Genomic DNA, 10,071 nt, shown 5'->3' with positions numbered 1-10,071 from the left:
AAGACTTGCTATCATGAAGTTCGCAAATGAGACTCATTAGACATGCAAAACACAAGTCATTTTTACTCTGACCTCTTGTTGAAAGCATTTCACTTTCAGCATCACGAATTTTCAATGAGTTATCCTGGTAGAGCGATGGTCAGATGAACAGTGAAGACTCTTTTGGCAACATGACATTTCATTTCTTTCCCTTGACTATGGAAATATTGCTCAGAGTGGAAAGGAGAACACCTTGAGTTTTCACATCTCCAGTTTTCACGTCCATCACTGTGGGGGCGGGGGGAGCTGGAGTGGGCGGTGTAGATGATTTTTTCCAGATGTGACATTCTGTGGTTCTATAGATCAAGCAACATAAAGACTTAAAAGTACCCTTTAGGTTTAGCAAGTAGGCAGTTGGTGGTAACAGTAGAGAGCAATTTCTGTGATGGAATTTGGGACAAGGGTTAGAGCTAGATGAGTAAGGGAGGGTCAAGTTGAGATGAAATGCACTGAGGTGTGAGTTTGGGCAGCAGCGAGTGGAAACAGGGCCTAGGCATTTATCTTTAAAACAGCTTGGCCCTGGGGCTTCCCTGGTGGCACAGTGGTTAAGAATCCCCCTGCCAGTGCAGGGGACATGGGTTCGAGCCCTGGTCCGGGAAGATCCCACATGCCGTGGAGCAACTAAGCGCATGTGCCACAAATACTGAGCCTGCGCTCTAGAGCCCACGAGCCACAGCTACTGAGCCCATGTGCCACAACTACTGAAGCCCGCGTGCCTAGAGCCCGTACTCCGCAATGAGAAGTCACCATAATTAGAAGCCCACTCGCCGCAACTAGAGGAAGCCCGTGTGCAGCAACAAAGACCCAACGCAGCAAAAAATAAAATAAATAACTTTATTTAAAATAAAAAAAACCTAGGCCCTGAGGAGTGGGAGAGAATGACGATAGATGGATGACAATATCCATTTGGGGGGATCAGGGAGATTGGTTGCCTGCTTGCATTTAACGGTAAGAGAAACATAAGCTCATTTAAATGGTGATGGGAAAGACCTTCTAGAGAGAGACAAGTAGAAAGTATTAAAAAAAAAATAAGGGCCCTGAAAAGGTACAGGTAGATTGGTTTCAAAGCATTTAAGTGCAAAGATTCACCTTCAAGGGAAGGAAGTGATAAAACAGTTCAGGAAAATGGTTAAGTCCCCTGAGGAGGAAGGGGAAAAAAAGAGGTTGAAATAGTGAGTCCATGAGAAAATGAAACTTTATGGACTTCAACAATTCTATCCCCTTTTCATACCAAGATTGACTCTCCATGCATTCAGGCACGAAACAACAAGATCTGAATATCTCTGTCAATCTGAATAAATGCATAGAATTAGGTGGAATCAAAATATGTTTACACCTGAATTTAATGCCAGAGACCTTTGTTTAAACTTCCCCTTCTGTATCTCAGAGTAATGCCCTCATGAATAACAAGGTCAGCAATAGATTCTAAAATTGGTCATCAACCTTCTTTCTTCTGTATTATAATGACTTCCTTTTTTAAATTTTCTTTTATTTAAAGAAACTACAGAAAGAGTATTCTTTAAAGGAAAGAATACTGGGCTAATAATCTGAACACAAGGATACTTTTAGCTGCCATTTATGGTTTGGATAACTTTGGACAAATCCGTATAGCAATATAGGCCTCAATTTTCTCGTCTATAAGAGGAGGAGGTGGACTTAGAGAATTGTATAAAGATCTTTTCATGTCTAAGAATTCTCTGACTCTAAATTAAAGAACATTTTCCAAACAGTGAATAATCTGGTTTTAACCAGGGAAATAAATAAAAGAAATGTTTCTCTTGGATTTTCACCTTGAAATTAGTGCTCACATTAAAAAAAAAAAAGAAAAGAAAACAGAGTTGAGACTTCTTTTTTGAATAACATTAATATTTTACATGAAGTTCTTTTCTACTACTGTTTAGTTTTCTGTCTGAAGTACTAGTCAAATGCCATTAACATAATTTTGGTCCTTAATATACTTAATGCATCAATCTGTGTTTTCATCTATTAAAAAGATGGAGCTTAACTCAATGTAAAATTTTTATTTTTTGTGCCTGTTTCACTCCTATAGTACACTCAAAGTCCATCTAAATATTTAGAGAAACAGAAGTATATATACTGATAAACTTGGCAGGATTTTTTCAAAAGTCCTGATTTCTAAAAGTTTCAGAATATAGAAAATCAGAATTTGGAAAACTATGGTTTACCTGATTTTTAATTCAAATGAGAATCCATTTATTTTTCTTCTACATGGGAAATGATATGTGCCTCTGTGATTGTCTTAGATAGGACTCTTTAGTGCAAAAAGGTGAAATCCCCTCAAATTAGCTCAAGTCAATGGGGTATTATTAAAAGGATACAATAGGAATCTCATAGAAATGACACAAAAGAAATTTCAACCAGAAAAAAAGTAAAAGCAGGTCCCAGAAAGAGACCTACCCCCAATATCTGTAGCACATGGCATAAGCGTACAATGGAGACTTACATACCATATGACCAAATATTTAAAAGTGATAAGTCAAGATACCAAGTTGCTAAATATCACAGATAAATAAATTTATTATTGTACATATCTGGGTGTTCTGCTGATAAGTAGATATTTGGATGACTAATGAAATAAAGATATATGTAAGAAATAAATAATACATTCCATAAAATTAATTATTGCTTTCATTTCAGCAAAATTGCTGATTATATTATTATAGTCAAAATGTTCACTTAATTTGTGTTTTATCAATGGTAATGCTAAATTAGACAACCACTCTTGAGTTACTACAGTTCTTAAATAATATATTTCTATATGTCAATTTGGACAAACTTTGTTTTTATGAGGCAGTGGCAACAGGAAGTGTAAATAACTCATAAATGAACCAAGAATTTTATATACCATAATTCAAAATTTAGTGGGTTGCATATGAAAACTATCATTCCACAGAAAACATTACAAAATAGAGTAATTTTATAATATCAGTCTATAAAATTTATGTTTCAATTTTCTTCATTTCTTTGAACAATATCTAGAACCTCTCAGTTATATAAGGAATCAACATCTTGCATGTTACAATGCACATTTGTATATTTATAAATAATGTGAATTGTTTATTATTGTAAAATGATGCTTTCCCACTCTGCACCAGTATTCTAAACACTATACAACTTGTGAATTCCTCTGGAGTCACAAATTGGAGTATTTGAAGAGAAATTAAAAAAACAGTATACATCCTGCACTACTGTAAATCACATTTTATTGTGCAAAAATGTATTGTACTCATGCTGGCTGAGAGAAGCATGAGTTTGACAAGTAAGTTAGTCTTTTCGCTTACCCAAGAGCTTCTACTTGACCAAGCCCACCCTGCACGCTAAAACAATGCCAGTCTCTGCCATCAAAGAGGCACAACCACAACAGGCACAGCTGCTTTTGGTTTCAAGGACATCAGGCATGTGATACGGAGAAGCATTTCCCTTAGGACTAAATTGTGTTAGTCACAAGAATGGAGGTTTAGAATGTGGGACCCTGCTGTGGCAGTATGGAGTGCTGGCTGCCAAATGACAAAGGTGCCCTTGAGTTCTTCAGCAAATTGATTTTTCTTGTGTGAGTTTGTAATTTGTGGCGCCCAGGTGCTTTAAGGAGTCCAGGGCAGGAGTCCCTCTTGCCTGCACGAACAGCAATCCTGCACATAAGGACTGGAAAATCTGGAAGCACAAAACTCTATTTCTCAATGAGCCACATGGTCTTAGAGCTGCTCCTCTGCATGTTTGCTATATTTTCTTGCTTCTTCTGGAAAACTGGCTTTCTATGTTTTATGTATTTTCTCTACTACCCACCAAAATTTCAACTAGCTTGTTGCTTTGATATGCAATGGCTCTCACCCACTCTACTGAATCTTTCAGTTTAAATTCCTTTCATCAGGCTTCTTACTCCAAAACAACTCATTGGCCCCTCATGGGTCAGATGTCCACCTCTGGTTCAACTGGGGCTAAGAAAAAGTGCAATAGATAGTATGATATCCAATTTATACATTAATCATTTTAAAAGTGAGTTTATGACCTATTGGCAATTGGAATCTTCTTTGTACTGAGGAAAAATACTATTCAAAATTCAAATATTTCATCTTGTGTTTTACCCTTCAGGAAGTGAAAGTTTCAATATCAAGAAAATGATTAAAAACATAAACTTTTTAAAAAGTTAATTTAACTACTGAAAATACCAGATGCCAAGGCAGTGGTTTTGCTGCTGTGATTTTTGTGTTTCCAGTGGAGTATATTAAATAAATGAAGGAGTGAATGAGTGATGAATCTCTTCTACATTCTATCTGACGTGTTTGATGACATTACACAAAGTGAGACCTATGACTTCTAACACTAACTAGCTGTGCGTCTCCAGATAAATCATTTACTCTCATCTTTTTCCCAGAAAACACCAAGCTCTTTTTCCTGCCTTAATATGTATTATCTCTGCCTAGACTGCTCTTCCCAATAATTGTAAAACTCATTCATTCTCAAACCTGTGGTCAACTGTGATATTCAACTATTATCTTAATATACAGACATCATTTAGGCATATAATAGGTCCTAATTATTATTTGTTTAATGCGTGAATTGTGAAATAAGAAGGCTGAACTGGTCCTAATAGATCACGGTACTAAAATCAAAGTGGCAAGACATTAACAATGGCAGACAATCAAAATCATAAGACTGTAATTTCTAGTTACAATATAATTGTGGGACAAAATTGATACCAAGTAGTATGGAAGAAACTGGTCATACAGTAAGAAGTTAACACCTAATGTTGCATTAGGTGCAAAACTTCATTAAGTTAAGCAGACCATTAACACGCGATCTACATTAATATATAAATTTCAAGTGTTCATTGATTCTGTTTACAATCTGATTATACAATTCATAAATAGGATGATGTAGGGTCAGAGCAAGGCTACAACATGATAATTGAAAACATTGATCTTTCAATTAGTTGTTTTGTCTTTAAAAATTAGATAATTTCATTATCAAGCTAAATCAACTATTTCCAAATTATAAGCAAATTGCCTAATTGTAGCAATTAAGGGGTCAAAAGGAGTGGAAAGTTTTATAGCTTACATTTCATGTTGCTCTATTGAAAAGGGTAATCCAATTTGCATTAATGCCAAGGAGAGAACAATTATCAATTGGTTGATTGAAACAAAGAGAGTTTCCTGGTTGAGATTTTCTTCATCCTCTTTATGACATTGATTTCTTAATAGCCTCTTTAAAATTAAAACCAAGTGCTTTCGATATCCCCTGACTAAAGCAAGTTTTAGAAGCCTGTTAACATGTCATTTATTAGACTGTGAGATCCTGATTTGGGGGACTGTCATATGTGTCTTTGAATCTCCCAATCTTGTAGTATCTAGCACATTTTAGGTAGTTAATGTTTGTTGAATTGGTAGAAAGTAAACTGTGAAAATAAACATATAAAACAATATTTTTTGGACTACTATGAAATTAAGAACTTCAATCTAAGTCTAAATGATAAGGTAATTTTGCCAAGTCATTAAAACAAAACCCTCCAATCAGTGGTTCAATATCATGTAATTAAACAAAAAGCTGAATCCTATCATTTTTACTTTTCAAACAGTTCTTTGGACACAGTCTCCAACAAAGATTCAGTTCTTTCAATTGATTACTAAAATTCAATAAACATCATAAAGGCACAAAAACAAATGTTTTTGTCTTAATAACTAGCTAATGGAATATTTAATAAGAAAGGAATTATACTCATACTTCAAAGAAACCCTGTGAATCAGACTGGAAATTATCAAAAGTTTTAAAAAACCATCATTCATAAGTGTGAGAAGATGGCAATTTGGCAATACTCATCAAAATTATTGACATACGTTCCCTTTGACCTAGATGTTCTTCATCTTTGAATATAGAAGTACTTGTACATGTGTGAAATGACATTTGTACAAGGCAATTTATTTGGTGTAACTTGTACCAACATAACATTGGTAATACCCTAAGTATCTAACAATAAGTAACTGGTTAAATACATATTCAGTACATTCACATGATGGAATACCTTGCAACATTAAATAAAAATAAGTAATGTGCAGAAAAATTAAGGTGCAAAATATTTGCTTCCATTTATGTACAAGAGGAGAAAAAGAATATCTGTGTTTGTGTGTGTGTGTATTTACTTGTATATATAGAAAATAGCTCTGAAAGGACACAGAAGAAACTTGATCTTGTTTTCTGTCCAGGGGCTAGAGGATAGTGGCTAGAGGACAGATGTGAGAGGAAGATTTTTCTCTCTATTCCCTTCTCTAGTTTTGAATTTAGAACCATGTGACCATATTATGTAGTCAACATAAATAAATGCATTTTTGAAAGACAGAAAAATAAAACCAAGTGAGAAATAGTTTCTTCCTATAGTTGTGGTCTAGATTGCACTGATTTCCCTATAATCATCTTCTTCTTTGATTCACTGACTTGCCACCACCATTGCCAACTTCTTAAAAATAAACTTCTAGGAATAAAAAGGGGGGAAAACAAGCACATAAAACAGACATGGAGACAAGGAGAAGAGAAGGAAGATGTGAAAGAGGAGCAAAAGAAGAGGGGTGACGGGAGGAGAAGAAGAAATAAAACAGATAGCTTTCTACAAAGACAGAGAGAAAATCCTTCTGACTCTTCTGGCCAAGGTTTTGACAGAAATACAGTACCTTCAACATTCATTATTTATTCTACTTATCTCAGTAATGTCCCAACAGCTCACACCTTTCAACTGAAACTCCTATTTCTTTTTTTACATTTAAAAGTTTCACAGTATCATGATGTAAGTGTCCATGACTTAAGTGACTTAGACTGAAGTCTGAGAAACCGTCAATCAGAAAATAAACTCAGAAACATGTACCACCCTGTCTTGCCCCATTCACTCACACACAAAACAACGTTTGAGTTGAGTAAAGGATGTAGGTAATTAGGCAAGTAATAGAGACTATAGTTACTTGTTCTTTTTTTGCTGTTGATTGGTTCGTTGTTTTCTGTTTCAGAAATAACTTGGTGTCATGTTAATACTGGACTGGACGCCAGTTCTGGTTCCAGCACTAACATCTACTGGGCATTACTAAGCACTAGATATTCCAGGAGGCCCTGGTGATATACAAATGGAGAAAACAGAGCCTTGACCTTTGAAGGGCTCATCCTCTAGTAAGAGGGAGAGATTTGCATATAACTAACCCAAACATAATGTGATAAACATCAACTGGCAGCATAACTTGCTATAAACAGCTGAGAAGTGAGAGCAAAGTTCAGCTGGGTTGGGGGATGAGAGCTGTTAGTAAAAAGAAAGTGACACTTGATCCCTGCTTTAAAGGATAAGCAGATTTCTTTTTCCGGACAGGGAAGGAGTGAAGGACATCTCAGGCTGAGTAATATAACAGTAAGTCACTTAAGGGTTCCATCATGGGTAAGACGTGTGAAATTCCCAGCATACTAACTGTAACTATACTCCTTTCTCCCCGCTCAAGAAATGGTAATGAAATGAAAGCAAGTGAGAAGCAGGTTATTATTAGCAATAATGGCCTCTACCTTACCAAATAAATAAATCAATTATCTACAAAGGAGTACTTTATCATCTGAAAGATATGAGTTTCGACTTTGGTATTTGAAAGCTCTTCCACCAACCCATCTCTAGATCACTCCACCCATATTAAGATTCAGGTGAGAGGAGAACATGTTGTTTTGTATCATTACAACTTCTTTCGCACCCCACCTCGTCACCCCCACTCTACTCTTTTTATGTGTCCTGAAGAGGTAAGACAAATAATGGCAAGAACCTCACCAAGAAAAACAGGGAGGGACTTCCCTGGTGGTGCAGTGGTTGAGAATCCGCCTGACAATGCAGGGGACAAGGGTTCGATCCCTGGTCTGGGAAGATCCCACATGCCGCAGAGCAACTAAGCCCGTGTGCCACAACTACTGAGCCTGTGCTCTAGAGCCCACGAGCCACAACTACTGAGCCCGTGTGCCACAACTACTGAAGCCCACGCGCCTAGAGCCCGTGCTTCACAACAAGAGAAGCCACTGCAATGAGAAGCCCATGCACCGCAAAGAAGAGTAGCCCCGGCTCACCGCAACTAGAGAAAGCCCACGCGCAGCAACGAAAACCCAACGCAGCCAAATAAATAAATAAATTTGAAAAAAAAAATAAAAACAGGGAGGTCACGTCACCTATTGTGTGACCTAAGATATGAAACAAGTCTGAGAGCTTTGGTTGGTCAATGAATAACCACCATCTCCACATCAGAGATTGAAGTCCGGCGTTTATTATACACACATAACGGTCCCCAAGGCCTGACGTGTCTGGAGTGAGGAAAGATGTTTCTTCTTATGTGTAGATGGCATTTGTTAACAATCTGTTAAAATCTCAATAGCAATAAGATTTTAACCAAGGAATGATCCTAGTACAAAACACTTAACTTCAGCAGAAGGAAACGGATCTCTGGCCACAGATTTCCCCCTAGCCAGATCCAGCTTTCTTACCTCTCCAAAAGAAATCGTGGGAGAGAATATAAACAACTCCAAACAGCATATTTCCATGCTAGCAAAATGACTCAGAGGTTATACCAACAACTCAATGATTCATTCAGAATTTGAGTGGGAAAAGAAGTTTGTCAACCGGAAAGTGTTCGGTGTGGAGTATGGAATCCTGGCACTGTTAGCTCCAGGCTGGAGTTAGTTCAGTCTCGTTCTCTTCATGGTCCCGAAGATGAATGTTTTTAACACCACAATTTTCATAATACATGGATTAGTAGGAGACTGGGGAGGATAGTATAGTAATATGTTACTCCTTACCAAGCAGTTTTCTTATTTTCTTTGCTTCTGGAGAAAGTATTGCTTTTCTTAATAACTGAATCCTAGGCGAATCATCAGTCTCGTTACTACCTTTTAACAGCTAGTCCGCCATTTCCTCCACATACCTACAGCCATTCTGCAGTTCAACCTCATCAACTTCCTGAGGAAATGTACTTGCACATGACATTGAATCAGCACCTCTGAAATTATGTAATACAGAATGACATGGCATATCACTTCAGATAGGCAGCAGCTGTAAACTGGGGCCAAGGAAACCAGAATTCTTCTGTATCTTCCCACTCTCTCCCTCATCAGATTCAGAGTCTGAAGTACTCAAGTCCAAAAAGGCCTGCTTTGGGGGTAATTATATCAAGATAGATATTTATATACTCATATATCACATAATAGGCATACTTTTATGTTACCTTTCACCTAGCCTATATTGTAAAACTATTTCATTTATTTAGCTTTATGGAAAAATGAAGTGTCCAATGGCAGTGCATTTTACTGAAAAGCAAAGCCTACCGCTTAAATGCCAACAACTTTTTAAAACATTTATACTGATTTTTATGGAATTCTTTTGGAAAGAAATTACATATATCCTTATTAAGCAGTAGTTAGTGGGTATCATTTAAATTTTTCTTGTTGATTTAAAGTCTTCATTGAGAATAGATCTCATTAAGAATGTATGTAGATTGACTACCAAAGGTAAAATAGATACCTGGTGGGAAGTAGCCACATAGCACAGGGAGATCAATTCGGTGCTTTGTGTCCACCTAGAGGGGTGGGATAGGGAGGGTGGGAGGGAGACGCAAGAGGGAGGAGATATGGGGATGTATGTATATGTATAGCTGATTCACTTTGTTATACAGCAGAAGCTAACACACCATTGTAAAGCAGTTATACTCCAATAAAGATGTTAAAAAAAAATGTTAAAAAAAAAATGCATGTAGATTGAATCTGTCTCCTTTCTTATCTGCTGTTCGTGCCTTCCTTCTAGTTTTTTATTCTAAATTTCTACTTATGGAGAAAACAGATAAAGCTTCTTAACCTCATGTACAGTATACACAGACACATCAAATTAAAAGTCAATAAACTCAGTCTTGTGGAATCAATAATTGTTAAGGGCACAGATTCAGTACAGAGGTTTTGTGGCAATTACTCAGAGAACTTAGAAGTCTTTTCCACATAATTCCAATTCAGGGCTCTGTTCCAAAG

This window comes from Balaenoptera borealis, assembly GCF_965194805.1.
Source record: "Balaenoptera borealis genome assembly, chromosome: 7".
Lineage (NCBI taxonomy): Eukaryota > Metazoa > Chordata > Mammalia > Artiodactyla > Balaenopteridae > Balaenoptera > Balaenoptera borealis.
The sequence above is the reverse complement of the archived record's forward strand: the minus strand, read 5'-3'. Positions refer to the sequence as shown.